Source organism: Pezoporus occidentalis, unplaced genomic scaffold (assembly GCF_034315485.1).
Source record: "Pezoporus occidentalis ecotype Australia unplaced genomic scaffold, CSIRO_AGI_Poc_V1 ctg54, whole genome shotgun sequence".
NCBI lineage: Eukaryota > Metazoa > Chordata > Aves > Psittaciformes > Psittacidae > Pezoporus > Pezoporus occidentalis.
Window position 1 is genome coordinate 3,448,237 of NW_026915877.1, and position 20,772 is coordinate 3,469,008.

Sequence of the window (20,772 nt, forward strand, 5' to 3'; positions counted from 1 at the left end):
ATGTCTCCAGGGAAGGAGACTCCACAACCTCCCTGGGCAGCCTGTTCCAGTGTTCCGTCACCCTCACTGAGAAGAAGTTCCTTCTCAAGTTTAAGTGGAACCTCTTGTGTTCCAGTTTGCACCCATTACCCCTTGTCCTATCATTGTTTGCCACTGAGTAGAGCCTGGCTCCATCCTCGTGACACTCCCCCTTTATATATTTATATACACTTATAAGGTCACCCCTCAGTCTCCTCTTCTCTAAACTATAAAGACCCAGCTCCCTCAGTCTTTCCTCATAAGGGAGATGCTCCACTCCCTTAATCATCTTGGTTGCCCTGCACTGGACTCTCTCCAGCAGCTCCCTGTCCTTCTTGAACTGAGGGGCCCAGAACTGGACACAATATTCCAGATGGGGTCTCACCATTCCTTTGAAGCTGGTAACATTTGTAAGTTAGGTGAGGTTGTACATGCCCCATTCCTTGAAAAATTCAAAGTCAAGTTGACCAGGGCTCTGAGCAACCTGATCTAGTTGAAGATGTCCCTGCCTATTGCAGGTCAATGGACAAGATGACCTTTCCAATCCAAACCAGTCTGAGATTCTGTTTGTAGTGGTAACGTTAGTACTGGTGTGCTAGATGCAGGCTCAGAAGGGAAAGGTCTTCTGTAAGCAATGAGTTTCTTGCACAAGTGCAGCCACACTGGACGAAGCACTGCTGCAGATAGTGACCTGCAGTTGTTGGCCATGCTGCTTTTCTCCTTCAGCACAAAATACTGAGCTGTTTGCTATGTGCCAGCACAGTTGGGCATCTTCCATCAGCAATGGGTCCAAAGTCCTGCATCTCCCATGAACAGAGGGGCCACCCTCTCTGGCCATTAGATCTACAAGTGAAGAAGCGTTAACTGCTGGTAGCAGTTCATAAGTTCTGCTGAGGTTCAGTAAAAGACAGGTTTCTGGATGCCACCTCCCTCAGAGCAGTGCAGGGCAATGGGGACCGTTGCTGAAGGAGACATTGCAAATAGCTTTCTAAGCATGCTTGTAGGCATACATGCTGGTGTTTGTCAGAGAGGGCCTCCTTTTAAATGCCCATAAAACCCCTATGTTTCTCTTTCTTCCAGTTTGCAATTTAGGACTGTTTTGAAAATTAAAGCAGTTAGGAGAAGGAAAAGCTGTTAAACTGAAGCAATTCAGTTGAGCATCAAACTGCAAGCCCAGGGCCAACATGCTGACAAGGAAAATCACTAAAGCCACTCACAAGCTATTCAAAACACTCCCACACCCAAATAAGTACAGTAACTACAAACCTAATCTTTTAACTTTAGCTCACAGTATTTGGGTTATTAGAGTTATTAAAATCCAGTTGTTGGAGGGCTTGTGGACTCTGTTAAGGTATCTGCGGTTCATTGAGCCTCATGCAGGAATTTTGCCTGAGGGGATTTTCTCGTTAATGCATATGTTGACTGGCAAATTGCTTTCTGTCTGCAGAGCTGGCTGGGCGAGTAGCTGGGATGCTTCCATATGGAGGTACTGTTGCTGCTGATGAAGGTGAAGAGGACAAAGTGGGAAAAACTCACAAGTAATTCAAAACCCATGTGTGATTTAGCCCCTTGGTGCTCTAACCCAGCTATAAATATTAAACATGGGTTTGGGACGGGGTTTCAGTTTGGCCCATTGGCTCCTCTTCCTGGCATGCAGAAACCTCATCCATCTCCAATCCAGAGGGGTGGGCTGCTGGCTTGGCAGCTGTGGCTTGGAGGAGCAGGATGCCTCTCTCCTCTCCTTACCCATTTTTTTTTTTCTCCTTCCATTAATCATACTAATAGAAGACTGGGGGGGGGGGGGAATGAAGAAAAGAAAGTTTAAAAATCTCTGTCTGTAGCAATGGGTCAAAATTGGAGCCATTTCTTTCTGCTCTACTGGTGGGGATACGGAGTCCCAGGGATTAGGAAAACTCTGGATTACAGGGTCTGGGGAATGAGGGATCCCCTACTGTTGCATGTCGGTGGGGGTGCAACCTGCCAAGGGTGCTGTGGGGTCACAGTCTGTGGGATTTATTCCTTCTGAGGTCTCTAAGACATCTTTGCAAGGGGTGCATCTGAGTTACTAGTTGCAATGCAGTGCAGAACTGTATTTCCACTGAGTGCCAAAGTCTGTGCAGATTTTTTTTTCCCGTTTGTTGTAAATACAGGCATGCTTGCATTAAAGAGGATTCAATTAGAAGGAAAAAGCTTAGAAAGCCAGACTTCTAAGACTTCTTTGCAGTCATAAGGGCTGGAAGGAAGGGAAGAGGGCCGTGGTGCAAGCCCTTTGGAAAGGCTGACCTGGACCTAATGCCTGATTCATGCGGCACTGAATAAATCTCTCCCTCTAACAAATGCATACAAGGTCAGAAACTAATCTGTCTAATTTAAGTTGTACCAGGCTAAATTTTGAATTCCAGCTATAGTAACTTCTGATAATGTTGCCTGCTAATCTGCAGAGCACCATGTATAAGATACATTAGATATTATGACCAAGTCTCCTGTTAATCTTTCACTTCACGAGAAGATTATTCTATTGAGCTTAAATCTTTTGCCACAAAAATGTATTTAACGTTGTTCTTTGAGTGAAGGAGCCTTCTAGGCCTACCAGCACCTTGTATTCTTGGCTCCAGAAGTGGGAGATAATTTTTCATGTAACAGTTTTACAAAGTGAGAACGCAAAAGTAAATACTCCTTCACACCTTCCTCCCGAGGAGACATATTGCTGCGGGTGCTTTTGGTCAAACACCACATCTAATAAAGAATATTGCATTTTGTCAAAGCATCTTTTCCCAGTCTCTTGCATTTTAATTATTTGCATTGTTTGGTCAGAAGATTTGGAGTCTTCACTGAAAACACATACCTTTCCAGAAAATATTTTTGTAAAACCTGAAGTTATTTAATTTTCTTGGAAAACCTGTCTGGGGGGTGAGGGGGGGACTAGGTAAGGAACTGGAACAGCTTTCCTGGCTAAGCCTAGGAAAAGCTAGACAAGTCCATGTTACTTATTCACTTGTATAAATGTGTTTAGTTCCACAAATGCAAAGGTGCTGGCACTGCAGGTGTGTTACTGGGTGATAAGTGCTGTTCATATACTTAGTAATGCAGTGTGGAAATAAATGACCACATTTCAGATTATTTTAAACTCCTGATGAATTCCGTATGAAAAGGAAACAGCCAGTACAAATAGATTAAGCATAGAAACTATATTTAATGTATGAAATGCTCTGAAGGCTTCTAGTGCTAAAAAGCACTGCAGGAAAATGCAAAATCCCACGTGTTTGAACTGAATTGTTACAACTTTTGGGATTTTGCAGACAGAAAGGCTAACAATCATTGCACAGTGACGGCCTCCTTTTCTTTCCCATCCTTGCAAGGCTGCTGTGATAGATGCATGTCACTCCCAGACAGAGAGCATCTCTAATGATAATGAAAGCACCCCATAAAGCAGTGGGTATTGGCAGAGCATAATGATTAAGATGATTTTACTCCATAATGAGATGTTGTGGAGTGCAGCTCCATTCAAAACCCTTTAAATAATGTTAACATTGAATATAATAGCCTTACAGGGAAATAAAATCCCTCTCCAGGTCTGTTTCTGTCTCTAAAAGGGAACCAATTTTCTTTGCCTGATAGCTTTCCCCAGCACTTAACACAGATGGGGGAAGTCGGTTATTGTTAGGGTCGCCCATGAATTTCCTTCTGAAGGTCAAACCTTAAAAAAAAAAAAAAAAAGGAAAGGAAAGAAAAGAGAAAGAGGTCTTGTGACCCCTATCCTGATGGGAAATGTGGATGCCTGGAACATCCCCTCTCTTGTAGATCCCATGGGAAGAGTTCACCACAACTGCTTTGGTGGGGAGAGGGAACGCAGAGCAGGGATGACAGCAAGGCTTATGGTAGGGTAAGGTTACAGGTCTTAATTAGATGTATGAGGAATCTGTGTCTTGCTTAAAATACCAATAAGGAACCCAATCATAGCCTGACCAGAGTAATGTGGGCTCTGGGGCTGTGTGGGTAACTCTGTTAGATGTGGCATCCTTGCCTTACAGAGACTGAGTCAGCTGGTGCATCCAGCACATTGCTTCTATTGCTTTTGAGACAAAGCAATGTAAAGAACAAAACTTACAATTACATATTCCTGTCTTGCAAACCTCCTGGGATGTCTGCTCTGTGGCTGCTCAGGAAGATCCCCAGCAAAATCAGAGAGCCCTTTTAACAGTGCAGTTAATTTCCCTTCTCATGGAGGGGTTGAGAGAGAAAGGGTGCCTGATTCCCTTTGGTTTGTCAAAACCACAAGCTGACATTTTTGCGGTGAAACCATGACTGTTTGGGCCAGCTTCAGCTGTCAGTTACAATAGCATAATGCCCATGAAGTCAAGATCGGTACCCTTTAATGAGCTTCCCATGGTTAACAGAAGGCAGAATTTGGCCCACGATGTATCTTCTGTGAAATGCAGAGCCTGAGGAACGTGTACGTTGGGTAATGAAATGCCTGGGGTCGTCAGAGTGTGGGTGCAGGTACTGGAGGGGGAGCATTTAACAGAAAAATACAACTCGGAAGTAATTTTCCTCATAAAATCCCAACTGCAGTGTGTCACCATAATGCATCGTAATGACTGGGAGGGGGTGTAATTTTAGAAAGTGGTTTTAAAATGCTGTTCTGGAATACATCTGGATTCTCTTAGGAACAAGCAAAATCTCATCAGGGACCACTTCAAAGACTATTTCCTCATGGTTAAATTATCTTGCGTGAGCTGCTGTTGCATGTACATTGTTACATTATGTATGATTTTTGACTGCTCCTAATATGGACAAACTGCACAATATTCCATCAGTGATTTTCAATTTGTTCTGAGCCTTAAGTCCTGCAGACAGCCTGCCTTGCTGGCGTGGCTTTGCAGGTGTACCCCAGGGAAAATTTCACAGCCCTCCGGCCTGGTGTCCTGCCTAAGGCTTTGGAAATGGGGATTAACTGAGGGTTTTAGTAAGCCTGCCAATATTATATTTACAGTAGTGTTTAAGTTGCTTTCTGATTTCATGTTTTTTATACAAACTAATTTAGATGCTGCTGTTGTGTACCATGGCTGCATTGCGCAGGCCTGATGGCCAGTCTCCACATCAGCTCTCCAGGATGTAGGTACAACATGCCACTGTCACGCTAGGTAATATCTGCTCAGGTTTTCTTTCCTCATTTTCCCTTTTTAGCCTGCAGGCAGGTAGGTGTCCTCTGTGAGGAAAGTGATGCTTGGGCAAAGCCAGTGCACTGGCAGGGAAGAGAAAATGATGTAGTTTACTTCCCAGTGAGGTACACCTGAATGATACAGATGTCTTTTTATGCCAGTACCATGATTGCACAACAGTGCATCAAATTAAACCCATGTAACTGCAAAAAGCCTATGATCTGCACATATTTCTCAGTGTACTCTTGTGGAGCAATGCTTTTGTCAGTTGGCAGATGAAGGGAGTGCAATTGCTGCCCCATATTTCTTGCTGTGGCGTGGTCCGGAAATTGCTGCATGCTATATAGTAGGATTTGGAAAGAAAATATAAATGTGAGGTCTTAGAGTAGCTGTTCGGTTCAAATACAGCAGGGTAACTCATTCTGTTGTGAATGCCATTAGCTTCCTCTTTAAATCAAATCCAAGGCCTTTTATCTCACGTGGGCCAAACTTTTTCAAGTTGATAAAATGCATCAGTGCTCTCCTAATATTGATATTCCATGGAAGTGATTGCATATTCACCTGCTAAAGGGATGGAAGATAGAATATAAAATAGGCTTTCTGAAGATGTAACCTATGTTATGAAAAAGCTTTAAAATCTTGATTTTACATCATCTTCTGTCTTCTTGGCATATAATTGGCACCATGGTATCACCCTTTTTACTCCCTCGTGTTCTTTGTTTAGGGGAATGGATTGGACAGCGTCACCCTCGCTTGTCACATTGTAGCTGGCCACACGTGTACCTTGTGCCTGGCACAACTGCTGCTCCACAGAATCATTTTTGGGTACCCTGGGGTTATCTCTGGAGGTGCCAGGCTGCCCACCATCCTTGCAGACTCTGCTGCAGGCGGGGACACCCATAAGGATGCTATGCCCCAGCCCTGCAGAGCTGCCAGACATCCTTGCAGCTGTGGGCCAATGGTAGCATGATCCATATGCAACCCCTGCCGGGGAAAACTTCCCTCCTTCCTATTTAGCTATGAAATACCAAAGCCCTCCTTTCTTCACAAGATCCACAGCTGAGCTGTGCCAGGCATTTGATTCTCTTGGCTCACTGGCGTTCAGAGGTGCCTCTTTGCAAAACCATAGCTGAAGCCTTTGTGCAATCCCTGAGTGGATTGGTTTGAGCAGGTACCTCTCGTATCTGCCTGGGACTAAGAACATAATTGTGGAAATACAGAACAGAACAGAAAAGGAGAGGGAGAGGAGAGAAGAGGAGAGGAAAGTACATACAGGAGAGCCAACTGCTGTAGTCTGCTGTCTCCCACCGTCAGGACAGGGAGGGTTGCTGGCCCCCTGCACGTGTGTATGCAAGCACTCTGGTGAAGCAGAGCTCTCTGATACAGTGTGTAAAGGTGGAGGTTAGAAGTAGCAGCCTGGAATGGGGAGTAACCACGCTGATTAATCGAAGCAACGAAAGTCAAACTGATCTTCCACTGGCTTGAAAGGGTTCCAGCTGTACCTGGAAGGATTCCTGAAAGTGGTTCTGAGATACAAAGAAAAATAATTTGTAAAAGGAGCATGATCACCCCCCTTTCTGAGCATCTGCCTCCCCGCAATCCCCTCAACACCCCTGCACAGACAGCTTAATGGAAATGTAGGAATGGCTGCTCTTTGCTTTGAATCGCTCCTATTGGTCAAGATTTCGGAGACCTTCAAGTTTGGGTCCATGTCCCAAGAATGGGACAGTCTCAATTTTCCTGCCCAGAATGACTATCATTTAAATTTATCTTGTTGCAGTTCCTCCCAAGAGGAGAATATAGGTCAAGAGTCACATCCTTTCCCCCCAAAAAATAATTAATTACAAAGATACAGTCACTTTTTATCAGTTAATAATTCTGTGTGCAATCTGAGTCACTTTTGTGTGAATCAAATATAATAATCCTCATAACACAAGGTAATTAATTGAATCATAAAGTAGTGGCAATTACCTTCCTTCTCCTTGGGAAAGCCTTATCAGGGGTTTGGGAGGGCTGACCCGCAGGAAGCTTCTGATTCTGGGGGTGTGCATTTGTGTGTGCAGCAGGGTTCAGAAGATTGAGTGGGGGTACAGGGTGAAGGGTAAATGGGATGGGATCTGAAAACAGGGATGGAAAATTCACATGGAAAATTAGAACACGGACTGGTAGAAGAAATTTGGGATTCTTTTGCCAGGTCTTCTCTTCCCCGTGCACCACGTGGCCAGTGTGGAGGGGGCTGTGGTGAAGGGATGTGATTAATGATGGTGACCACTGAGAAATGCATTTACCAGCAACCAAAATGGGCTGAGTCAGGGACTAAAGGCCTGGTTAAATATCTAATGGAGGAGAAAGGTGGTGTTGGAGAAATCTCTGGTGGTGTTAGGTCCCTGGAAGAGCTTTTCTCTTAGGTGCTGGAGGTCTCTTAGAGGCTGCAGGTCTACTGCCAGCCTCAGGGTCTGGTGCTTTCAACTAGGCAACAGCCCCATGCCCTGAGAGGGTATCAATACTGCTGCATTTATGTCACTGCTCCTGGTCCCAAACACCAACCTGCCTGTGCAGAGAACCTGCCTCGTCAGCTGATACTGTGTCCCTGCTTCTCAGTGGGATGGTCCTGCAGGGGCTGAATGGGCTACATAATGAAAGAGGAAAAGAGAAAAATACCCATTACTTCATTTTACAGAACGTAAATAAGATACTTTCATGGCTCATCAACACACAGGACCTTTTTGTTCAACATACTTTAACATATACAGTGTATGTATCCATTAAATTCAGTTCTAGCGCTATTTTAGCAATCCTATAAACCCTGAGTAGATTGCAGGGTTTTTTTAATTGACTCCAGTATAGCTTGAGGTACACATTAAATATCCTGACATCACTTCTGATATAATGCCATGTGCAATTTTCTCAAAGCTATTTGACTTCCAAATCAGCACTTCTGGCTATGTTATGTTTTTTCTGCCATTGGTGGTTTTGTTGAGAGTTTATACCTCTCCAAATTTTTGTTCTACCATTAAAATTCATGGCTTGTGGATGTTTAAAGAAATAAGATTTCCAGGTAACTCAAGTTTGCCCATACTGAAAGCAAAGTAAAGCTGAAGAGATAATGGATTTTATATAAAAATAAAAATGGTAGTCAAATGAAGAGGAAGTAGATTCAAGTGAAATATTTTTTTTCTTATCTAGATGAAATCTGAAGGGGTATTTTGGGGTTAATCTTGCTGTTTAACCTCTTTTTAAGTGAATCAATTTTGGCATTTTGAAATGAAGCATCAGGAGGAAACATTCTGCTATTTCTGAATTTGCTAAATTCAGCCAGAATTCATACATGTTTTCATTCCTCCCAAAACACTATTCTGCTATTTTTAAATTAACCTCTGAATTTATGCTCCACAGAAGGAAACAACTGGGAAGAACACACTTTCGATTGATTTTTGCTGAGACCTGGGAGGTGAAGCTCTGGGGCGGTGCTAGTAGATGCTGGTGGGTCCCTAGAAGTATAGGAGACAGCACCTTGAAGGTCTCAGACAGGTTTTGCACACTTTCTCCCCCTGCCCCATATGGCTACAACCTCTCTTTTTGTCTGAGTTCCTTTTAGAAAAACAAACAAAAGATGAACACAGGAACATAAAGTCTGTCTTGAAATGGTGGTGGGGCCATCCACTGAAATAATCTGATAAAATTCATGCAATTTCATAAGGTATGTCACGTATTATTTCCAACCTGGATATTTGATAATTCTGCTGAGAAAAAAACAAAGTAGGAATGAAATTTTTCACAGCTCTTTTTGCTCAGTGAGAAGTGAAGAAGATGTAATGTTTATCATCCATTTCAAATCAATATAAATCTGGAAAGTCTTTGACACATTTATATTTTTTATGAAAGGGTACGAGAGGATGGAGAATACTAGAAAAAACAATATTACAGAACACAGACACCTTTGTGATCTGATGGGATCTGACTGATGTACCATCAGCTGAGAAACCTAGCAAAACACAACCCACAGACAATGAATTGAGACCCAAGATGAAGCCAATTCCCTGGTGGGTTCCCTTTTATTAAAACAAATGACATTCATGTTTTATGAAGTGCACGGGAAATCTACTGTATAACTGAGTAAGATGAGTAAGAGAAAGATGATTTTTATTCTCTGGCTTGATAATACTTTAGGTATCTGAGATTTGTAGCTGAACTGGGGTGAGGACACGTTGCAATGTCCTCAAAGTGGTGGGACCACATGGTAAGGCATCACTTGGGCCAAGGGGCCATGGTAAAAAAATAAAATGTGGGGGTTTTAAAGCCAGTTGGAACTATGGTGGCACCATGTTACTGAAAACAACTTTTACTCTGTTGTTTTGTTGTAAAAAAGGGTGTCTTGATACAGTTTTACAGTTTGCCTACTTAGAGATGTTTTGTAATTTAGTGTCCTGTGCTAAAATCAGCCAACATTCTGACAAGGGTTGGGAGGAATTTTTGACTAAATGTTGGTGAAATTTGACAAGACTTTGACAAAGAACCAAAGAAAATCAGCAGTTTGGGCTGAGCTTTTCTCTGAGTTTTGGATTTGCATTCAGAGCAAGGACATACATAGACAAGGACATTTTGCCGAGAGGCTAATCACTGCTCATTTGGACCACTGCAAATGAAAAACGAGAACTGCTGACCATGAACCACCTTCTTTGAAACGATGGAGAGGAGGGAGCAGATACTGCTGTGCTTGATGGAGAAAGGCAGTGAAGAGGAGATGTAGGCAGGTTCTTGAATGCTCCTCCCTGTCACACAAACTGTTTATTATTAGGGTAATGGAAAGGGCTTTAAACTAATGCAGAGTTTGATAGAGCTGCCCCATGCCTGATTTACACTTGCAATTTTATTTCAGGTGATTCTGGTTCTTACAGAGTTAGTTTGGTGTTTTAAACAATGGAGAGTTTAGGTGATTGCAGTGCATACTGGGGATTTTCAGCATTCCTCACTTGCATTGTGATATGGATCATTTAAATAAAGCAGTGATAGGAAACTCGGTTCTTACTGTGAAGACACTGAAGGGAAGGAATATGTGTGGATTGCATTTAGAGTTCCTCTGATTTACATGAAGCTTATTACTTGAAAAAATGGAGTACAAAGAGACCAAAAGAAAATGAAGGTATGATTTCCTCTACTGCCACATGTAAGTTTGTTCTATGTAATTTTGAAAAGCACAAGACTGCTTAAAAATATCTTGCATTGCCCATCTTTGTTTTCTGTCAGAAGCATCTATGGCTTGTTATACTCTATACTCTTGGCTTTCCTGCAATCTTCTGCCTGTTTAGCACTGAAATAATGTAATCCAATTTTCTTTGTTGCCATAAAGGCCTTAATTATGGCTCCATGGGATATTGTAATCAGAATCCATTGGATTTTCTCATATGTCAAAGTGACGTCTGCTTCAAATTCATCAGTGTCCTTGTATTGTTATAAGCACTCGGATAGTCTGGAGGTCATGCCTCGCTTCATGTGTCATTGCCAAAGATGAATTTATTCAGTATCAGTTCTCCTACAGCAACATAAACTATCAGCTTGGTTTGAATTTTTGCCTTTTATCTTTAGGTTATATCCACAGAAATGTGATAATCTCTCATCTGTGCCAGTGCTGATAACGTCTTTTCTGCTTTGATTTTTCTGTTGATGTGTGCAGGAAGCGTTTTCATTTTGCTTGGCCGTATGCCATGAGTTGGGAGGTGGGTGCGCAGGGGCCAGCATGGACACTGCAAAGGTCCACCCTGGTCACTTACAGCTTTGCTCAATTAACTCAGGGGCTTGGAGTCTAAAACAAAAAAATGCAAAAATATTGTCAGAAAGCACCATTATCTTTCATTTGCCAGAGTACGTATTTATCACAAACACATTTTTATTGCAAATACGGTGTTGGCTTGCCACCAGCCCATGTATTTTCAAGTCACCTTCCCTGGAGCAGAGGTGATGGTGATGCAGCCAGGCTGTGCAGGGCTTCCAGGATGTACCTGAAGCCTTTTCCTATGGGGCACAGGCATTTCTGAGAGCTGGAGGGTTTTCAGCCCCAGCATGGGCACAGAGAAGTGGATTCAATACTGAGCATGTGCCTTGTGGGTGAGGCAGCAGGTGTCAGAACAGAAATGATGCACCTGAACAGGAGAACTCTCCCTGGGACTGTGAATTTGTTAAGATTTCCAGCAGTGTGTGTCAAGCCTGGCTGAAGATAAGAGGCATTAACACACTGGGGGCTGCAGCACCTCACTCTACCTGAACCTTGCTAGTCAGGCTCCTCCTGGGTACAGGCTGGCAAGCTCTGGGCTAGTTTCTTTCCTAGGAAAGCAAATTAAATCACTTTGGTTACTTGATCATTCAAAGTGTCCTGCTCAATGTTACTTACATGGACAAAGAACCTATCCATATTTCTCCCATCTGACCTCCAGTTTGCCCTTGCTGGGTAAGGGTGGGAGCTATTGTCTTTTTAAATACTGCTGTAGGATTTTCCAATAGGTTTTCCAATGCTATTTAATCTCCCATTTTAAAATAAAAGCCCAAGATAGATTATAGCTATTTCCCAGGTTTAATCACTAAACATACTGTGTATTATTTTATTTTCCCAGAAATACCATTTGAGTGATGCGTGGCTGACCCAAGGGAGCCCCTTTAGGAATGTACTCCCCAGAGTGAATCCAGCTGGGTGTGAAATGAACCCTTTTGTCTGGCGGAGCTGCGGGAGGGGGTCGGTACGGGCGGATCGATATAGCCGTGCATCTGAAACAGCCCAGCAAGGGACCTCACAACAACAGGAAGTAACATTTAAAAGCTCCGTGCTGAATGCAGCCAGTTACCAATAATAATAACTCTAGCAGGAGCTAAAATTACTCCTCTTGCTCCCTTTCTAAGCAGTTTAGCTGAAGCCCAGAGGCGGCAGGGTGCCCCTGGATGCGGTTAGTCTTTTCCTAACCGGAGTGCTACAGCAAAATCACAGCTCCATGCACATTCATCCAACCTTTCGGATGTTTGTAAACAAGTTTCTCTCCCTCTAGCAGCCTTGTTCTTCTTATTCTAAATGGTATTACTTCATCCTGCAAAAGAGCCCATCTTGGTTCTTAGCAGTATATTGTGTTCATCTCTTTTTGTACCATATTTCAAATTAATTATTCCAAATTTCTTAAAAGTCCTAATGACTAATTCTTTGCTATAAATTCTTGCAGTACATATGATGTTTGGCTTATTGAAGCTTCCAGTATTTGCAAATATTTATCACTGAATGCAACAAAGGCAAAGGCAGCTGGTGTTTCCAGCAGGGAAAATACTAATTGTTGCCTGCATATATGCGAAGTGAATATTTCTGCAGGTGTTCTGGGAAAGGCGGCAGGTTGTGCAGATGAAAAGGCCAGTGTGCGTGGGAGGGACAGCATCAGGCTGGGACCGCTGATCAGCAGAAGTATCTTCTCTCCATTTTGAAGCCAATCCATACAGCAGCTCAGGTAGAGCTCCCATAAGAGTTTCCACTGGGGAAAAAAAAAATAAAAAAAAAAATTGGTGTTTGCTATGTTTGGTTTTCCTTGTACATTTATTTTCCCATTTCATTGCCTTGCAGGTGTAGGAAGCCACTTGGCAGTGAAGCAAAGTAATTTGCCTTGGCTATGAACCGTGTTTTTTGCATCTTCTCAAGTGGAGCTGCTTGCAATTTGTTGGTAAAATACTTCCTATTTAGAGAAAATATAAACTCAGATCTGTCACAGTTATTTGCACAGTGTTCTGTAACTTGCCAAGATACTCTGGGGGCTGGGAAAAAGCCTGTAAAGTTCACTTCAGCATTTCCCAAGTCCATCATTCTGATATTTGGTTTCAAGGCATCATTTAGTTTGCCTATTTTAATCCTAAAATGCCAACAAGAAGCTGTGATGGAACTATTCATGGGACAAAAATTTAACATTGATAATGAAGGAGTGAATGAACTTGAGATGATTTTCTCCCCACAGTTCTTCAGACTAGCAGGCAAGTGAGAGCCCATTCCTTCCCAAAGCTCCTTCTGGGACAATGTCAAGGAACATAAATCACAGCTCCAGCCCCTCATGAGGTGTTACCCCCAGCAGACTTTAGGGTGGGTATAATTTAAGCCTTCACAGACTGTGATTCTTACTAGTTAAAGTGCATTCACCCTGCCTTTCTCTCTCCTTATTACTCGTTGGACATGCTGCTTATGCTTAGAACATCTCTGTTGGTTCAGCTCCCCAGAAGTGCTTGCCAGCTGGAGAGGGGTTCTGGTTTCTGTGTGCCATAGCTGTAACTTTGGGATGTTTCCATCTTAAAAACATGAAGGAGTATTTTATTTTCTAAGTGGCTTTTGAGTTGGAAATTGTCAGATGAGTGCTTTGCATATAAGTAAGAACTTAGCATTTGATTTATTTTATTTGGAAAAAGTTCCCTTCAAAACACCCCATATTTTCTTGGCTTTGTTTCTCCCACAAGATCCTAGGCTTGTTTACTCATACCCTTTTTGCTATAGTGTCATGACCCTGCCCTTTTCTTCCTTCTTCCACATACTGTGTTTTGCCATTAAATCTTAAGATTATTAAATATAGTAATTTCTACTTGGTGTATTTCCCCTCAGCTTCCAGAGGTCTCCTCAGGGAGATAGGGATCTATCTGAGGATAGCACGTCTCTTAAGTAACACTTATAATAATACTTAAAGAGCACCATACACGGTAATTGCTGCCATTAGTGCACTAATGCATCATTCGCTCATACTCAGGCTGTGCCATCCCTGAGACAGTCTCAGGCCACCAGACCCTTCCCAATGCACCCACTGCTGGCTTGGGTTTTTTTTTTCATTTGCAAATCATCTTTTTGTTGCTCTAAAAAAAGCATGGAGTGGGCATGGAACAAGACAGCATATGAAAGATTAATGGTGCTATTGATCATGCTGGTGTGCTGTAACAACTCGGTGTGCAAAGCTGCTGTAGACATCTGAGGACTACCAGCATTCCCGTACATAAAAGCTGAAGCAGGTGTATGCATTTGTCTGTGTGACACCGCTTCTCATGTTTTTTACCCCCTTATATTTTTGCTTATATTCTGCTTATGTAAAATGAAGCACTGCAGAAGGAACCAGAGAATAATGAGGGTCAGGTGGCATATTTCTTATTTATGAAGAACCCCCTTGTAGCCTTCAAAATAATTTCCAATGCCTTTGGGTAATGAAAGCCAAGGATAAAAACCCTAAGATCAAATAAATAACGTAGAACTAACGAAGCTCTATCTACATGCTAGAAAATGTCAGGAAAAAAGGGCTGGGCATGCAAATGCCTCTTCATCTTGCTCCCCAGGGAAAAGTTCAGAGAGACTGAAGGTCATCTTAGACATGGTGGATGGGTATAATGTGATGCTGGAAGAAAAAATCCCAACAGGAATCTTTCTTTTGTTTGCAGGATTCTGTCTCCAAAGCAGCCTTACCTCTGAAATGAGCTGGGGCATAAATGCAATTCTGGGCTGTAAACTGGAAGGTGTCCATATCCGTTGATGGTGAACTGGTGGGATAGGTGCCCCCCCTCGATCTGCTGGTTAGAAACTAGTCTTGTATCAATAAATGCGAGGGAAGGAAGAAATCATTCTTGATTATAGATGTCCCAAAAGAGAACTTGAGACATCTTTGTGTACAGCTCCAATTAATTATATTATTAGCCCAAATTAATTGTATTATTTAATGGTACACTGGAGGATGCACTTGAAAATATAAGGAGCAATTCTGCACTGACAGAAGGGATGAATTAGATGACCTAATTCTCTAAAGTATGAGATTTTAGATTGCTGTATCAGCTCCATGTCCTTGGGTTGGTATTTCACACTGCACCATATCATACTCTGAGTTGTGCAGCCATAGCATTGTGTTTGGCTGCCAACAGGTACATTTTTCTGACACTCTGGAAATGTAGCTACATGCTTCCTATATAGGTTTTTGGTTTTTTTTAATATATCTGGGAAGATACCTTGAGATCTTTGATGAGCATCTTGAGCAACAAATGTATAAGCCTTTTAGTCCTTTCCTTTACAAATAGCTTGAAATACTCAAAGCAACATTGATGGAAAACAAATAAGCAAGACAAGCATCTCACAAACGCAAATAAATACCTTATTTAATACATACAAAATACACGAGTGAAAAGACTAAAACATAACACAGGTCTGGAGGAAGCCTCTTTTTTATATCGCAACTATCCTGACAAGTAGTACATCCATACAAATGTAGGGATGCAAACTCCTAGTCTCTGTTCTAGAGCTATAAACTTTGAATTTTGCTACAAACTGGTATATATTTCAACTTCAGTGCTGAAGTCAGCCAGGGGTACAGTGAAGTATAAAAAAAGATGGGGGACATGGCCCCAGCTCCTGAGGGACAATACTGAATGACTAGTTAGACTGTGAGTATTGCCACACATCTGCTGGAGCACTGCTTCTGCACAAAGATAATGTGTCAATTTTTTTTTGTTGAAAACACATAAACCTCCACATATTAGAGAGAAATACAAATTGTGGAGGCATCAAAACCTATTGAAAAATATTATATTGCTCATGACCATTATTTAAGCCTGGGGGATCTGATAAGCTTCATGAGAAACAGCTTTTCTCCCTCTAACACATACAAGAAAATTGGAAGAATGGGGAACTCCATCATTTTGAACTGTGAGATGGGTGAAACTCTTTTCTGGTTTTAATGTGGTTTTGTTAGCTTTTTTGATTTTTGCTTTTTTAATGGTATTTTGTTTTCCTTTCCATTTTTTTTTTAATTTTCTACATCCTCTTCCTTATAAGCTTCTATATGTCCTTATAGAATCATAGAATCATTTAGCTTGAAAAAGACCTTTAAGATCATTGAGTCCAACCGTTAACCAGCACTGACAAATCTGCCACTAAAATGTGTCCCTAAGTACCACATTTACATTTTATATACCTTTAAATATTTCCAGGGGTGGCGACTCCACCATTTCCCTGGGCAGCCTGTTCCAATGCCTGACAACCCTTCTGGTGAATAAATTTTTCTAATATCCCATCTAAACCTCCTCTGGTGCAACTTGAGGAAGTTTCCTCTTGTCCTATCACTTGTTACTTGAGAGAAGAGACCGATCCCTCCCTTGTTACAACTTCCTATCAGGCAGGAGGTGCGATTGTGAAGGTCATCTGACTTGGCTCTCAATGCAGTCAGATTTCACCACCTTCATAGAAAAAGACCCAGCAAAATGTGATGTTGCATCCCCCACCCTCTTTCAAACCAAAACCCAAAACCCAAACTCAAACCACTCTCAGCCAAAACTTGTATTAAATTTTCCACTGCCAAAGCAGGAACTTCCAAGAAGCACAGCTGTATTTTGATATCAGTCAGTCCTTGCTTGCCCCTGTACGTGGCTTGATCTGAAGGACTTACTGCAGTGCTTCCTTGCGCCCAGCATACTTTCTAACATCATGTTTGGTGGCTGGGGTGGAGGCTGCATGGCTGTGTGTGTGTTTATCACCACTGGGGACAACCAACCAGCGAGGTTTGGGTGTCAGAAGAGTTGAGTGTGTCCCTCCTGTTAGCTCAGGGGCAAGGGCGGGAGCCCCAGCGATAACCTGGGGGCAGACCCTCCGGGAAGACATCCTGTCTCAGCATGGATTTGTTACCAACATTAAGCTACCTCTTGGCTGCTCTCCAAAATGTAAACAGACTTCAAGGCTGGGACTTGGGAAGTAATTTAAAATGTGTTAGCTCTAATGTTGGGAATTTGGGGCTCCTGAAGCCCAGGGCCTAAAAGGAACATTGTTTGCTGTCTCATTAGTCCTTTTGCTGAACTCCAGCAACAGCCTGCCTGGATTTTCCCACCAGTATCTCATTATCTAATGCGCCTGAGAAGGAAAACCTGTTGCAAGCATTAAGTATTTTCTGATCAGTTATATGCTTAATTGTGGCCCTGTAGGATCATATTTATGGCCTACAGAGCTGTTATGAGTATTTCTTATATTACAGCTTTAAACTCTGAGGACACTGGCAGCTGCAGAGGTGAGCTGCCTGGGGACGCGTAAGCAGGGTTTTTTTGGACAAAGCTTTCCTTTCCATGCTGCCGGCAGATGAATTCTCCTAGTGCAAAGACACTCAGTCAACATGGATTGTGTTTCTTTGCTGCACAGGAGAAAAAAGCAGCCTTGAGAACTGCCTCTGCAGGGGGCGCTAGGTAGGGTTTTGATATACCTGCCGCACAAGCCGCCCCAGGGCTGCCTGGGATGTGACCATGTGCTTTTGCTGCTGGCTCTGCCTATATTTCTGATTTTCGTACCAGTATTTTTGAGGCTCTGTGCTCCGGGGACACCTTCCTCCTCCTGACCATGGAGAAACATCTGGGCAGCAGTTTCATCCACTTGTGTTCTACTCTTATTCTTTTCTTTGAACTATTACTCCCCCTGCAAAATAAGCTGAAATTAAAGCTGCACTAACGCTGATGGATAAAACGAAGATGTGGGCCACTAATTTACTGAAGGGCTTAGAAAGACTGATGACAAGGGCCAAGTTGACTGTTCAAATGTGCATAGCCTGACCCATCGAATCCTGATTTGCAGTGTGCCTGCAGGTGGTGTTCTCCCCACCACTGGTATCAGGCTGGCACTGAAAGGACCACATCCCCTCCACCAAACACAACCACCACTAGGAGTCCTGGAGGAAAGTTGCGGGCCACCTGCAGGTGTGCAGTAACAGGAGCTGGGTGTATCTGGGAGGGATGCTCCTTCATCATGAAACAGAACTCTTTTGTCTGGGGTGGTTTTGGAAAGATCCCCCTCCAGCAGCAGAAACCCCATGTTAGGAACTACAGAGGTAACAGGTCAGGGGTGTGAAGCATCACATACGTGAAGGAGGCATCCCTCACATGTTGTTCACCCTCCTGCTTCGGGAAACTTGTGAGGATAGAGGTTGTAGAGTGGAGGATGCAGGGTGGAAAATGGAGGATGAAGGATGGAAGGTGAAGGATGGAGAGTGGATTCAGGGATGGTTTTGCCAGGAAAAGGCTGCAGTTTTCTGAAGCTATCTTAAGGTGGCAGGGTTGCAGTCTGCTGGAGGCTGAGCCCTGGGGCTGATTGGTTTGCAACCCAAAGGGAAGAAAGGTATTTCAGAAAAATTATCATTTGTTTTGCAAAGCAGGCTGAGCTTTACAGGAAAGAAAAAGATCTGAAAGCAAATTAGCCATACTAATTAGAAATGTGCCAGCATTGAAATATTCAGGTCATTAGAAATGTGTAGCTCCCTTTGAATTGCTCTACACCAGTGAATGAGCAGATGGTGAGTGATCTTCTGCAGCCGGCATCCCACCCTGCCTGTGCAAACCAGGGCTGGATGCATGCCCCATCCTGGGCTGGGTGCCACAGTGAATCCTGTGCCACCCCAAGGCTTTCCCAGCACTTGTGGGACGTGACTGCACCTTCTCTTCCTTGGCAGTAGCCATTAAGCCAAACATGCTGCAAAATCGATGACACTAAGGGCTAGAGGAAATGACTGAAAAGCTGAGTCAAACTGCACGGTTTCAATGCAACACTGAAAAATTATCTTGAAATGGCAGCTGATCTATGCAATGTGTGTTGGGGTTGCTGATACCTGTAAGGGCACTTGCAACCCCTTCCACATACACCTCCTCTTCCAGCAGCAGGGATATATGAATCTAGGAACATTTTGTTTCCTGAAGAAAAACATAAGAAGTCAGCATTAGTTGCACTGTTGTTATCACTGGTTACATGCTATTTTAAATAATAGTAAATTCTATCCAATGTAGCTGAAGTCATTTCATTTCATTATCTAGCTCTAAGACTTCCTTTTGTGTGTTTGCAGCATTTAGAATAAAAATTAATATAGTGGAAATAATCCTTAGTGCTTTGGTGGAGCTTTTGATGTATGTACTTTGGAGGTGATCAGCCTCCAGTGGAGGGCAAAGTCACGCCAATATATGGAGAAGATGGTTCAAGGCCATCTGCTCCTCTCTAGTTTATGCAGCTCATAAAAGAGGGAGTTGTCTGGACACACCTGACCTGCCCTTTGGAGTCAGAAGGTAAATCAGAACTGAGGCTACTCAGAGAAAGCTGTACACCATAAAGAGTAAAAATTAGGAATAGGTCTATTTCAGGTATGATTCCTTCCACCCTCTGGGAAGTAGCATGCATGTGTCCATCATACATATTGCTGGTATAGCAACACTAAATCAGGAAAGCAGGATCTCTTCATTGCACCTGGATAAGCCCCACAGCAGGCTGGCAAGCCTGCAAGCACCAGGGAGATATGCAGCTTTCAAAAGGGAATGCTAAATGGGAATACCTTCCACCAGCTGCCTTCAGTGGAAGATGCCACTGTTGGTGGTACAACCACCATGAAAGACGTCTGGTAAGCTATCAAACATGGGACTGTTGAGCTGCTGACAGTGCAAAGAGTTCCATGGCTTTCAGAAGGTGAGCTCCCGGAGGTGGAGGGCTGTGCTTCAGTCCTCTCTGGGGACTGGAGGCTTTGCTGTTTAACTCAGTTCAGAGCACTCAGACAGCTGTGTTTCAGGAGGAAAGCAAGTATGGCTATGTAGGCTGCGGCACAGTGGGAATTTCTCAGTGTGTAACAACTAGAAAATAAATAAATTAAATAATTTAGAGCTGTGTCTTATCTGTTGTGACTATTTGCAGTGTTCAATAAGCCATGAAATTTTTCATTTCTCAGCAGGGCTGCAATGGGTGACTGCAGCATGATGCATTGCAGGCTCCCTGCCTGTCTGCCTGCATGTGTTCAAGAATAGAATCATAGAATAGTTAGGGTTAGAAAGGACCTTAAGATCATCTAGTTCCAACCCCCCTGCCATGGGCAGGGACACCTCACATTAAACCATGTCACCCAATGCTCTGTCCAACCTGGACTTGAATACCACCAGGGATGGAGCATTCACAACTTCCCTGGACAACCCATTCCAGTGCCTCACCACCCTTACAGTAAAGAACTTCCTTATATCCAACCTAAACTTCCCCTGTTTAAGTTTTAACCCATTACCTCTTGTCCTATCACTACAGTCCCTAATGAAGAGTCCATCCCCAGCATCCCTATAGCCCCCCATTCAGATACTGGAAGGCTGCTATGAGGTCTCCACGCAGCCTTCTCTTCTCCAGGCTGAACAGCCCCAACTTTCTCAGCCTATCTTCATACAGGAGGTGCTCCAGTCCCCTGATCATCCTCATGGCCCTCCTCTGGACTTGTTCCAACAGTTCCATGTCCTTTTTATGTTGAGGACCCCAGAACTGCACACAATACTCCAAGTGAGGTCTCACAAGAGCAGAGTAGAGGGGCAGGATCACCTCCTTCGACCTGCTGGTGACACTCCTTTTGATGCAGCCCAGGATACGGTTGGCTTTCTGGGCTGTGAGTGCACACTGAAGCCGGCTCATGTTCATTTTCTCATCGAACAACACCCCCAAGTCCTTCTCCGCAGGGCTGCTCTGAATCTCTTCTTTGCCCAACCTGTAGCTGTGTCTGGGATTGCTCCAACCCAGGTGTAGGACCTTGCACTTGGCATGGTTAAAGTTCATAAGGTTGGCATTAGCCCATCTCACAAG

The 20,772-nt window shown here is 43.3% G+C and overlaps 1 protein-coding gene across 1 annotated transcript in view; it reads right to left on the reverse strand.

The window, feature by feature from the left end:
- Nucleotides 1-7,727: 7,727 nt before the first annotated feature.
- Nucleotides 7,728-20,772, reverse strand: part of RBM43 (RNA binding motif protein 43) — a 265,140-nt gene continuing 252,095 nt past the window's right edge. Inside the window, exon 5 of the mRNA XM_062637769.1 lies at nt 7,728-7,744. The gene's annotated coding sequence lies outside the window, so the exon portion shown is untranslated. The remainder of the gene's footprint in view (nt 7,745-20,772) is intronic.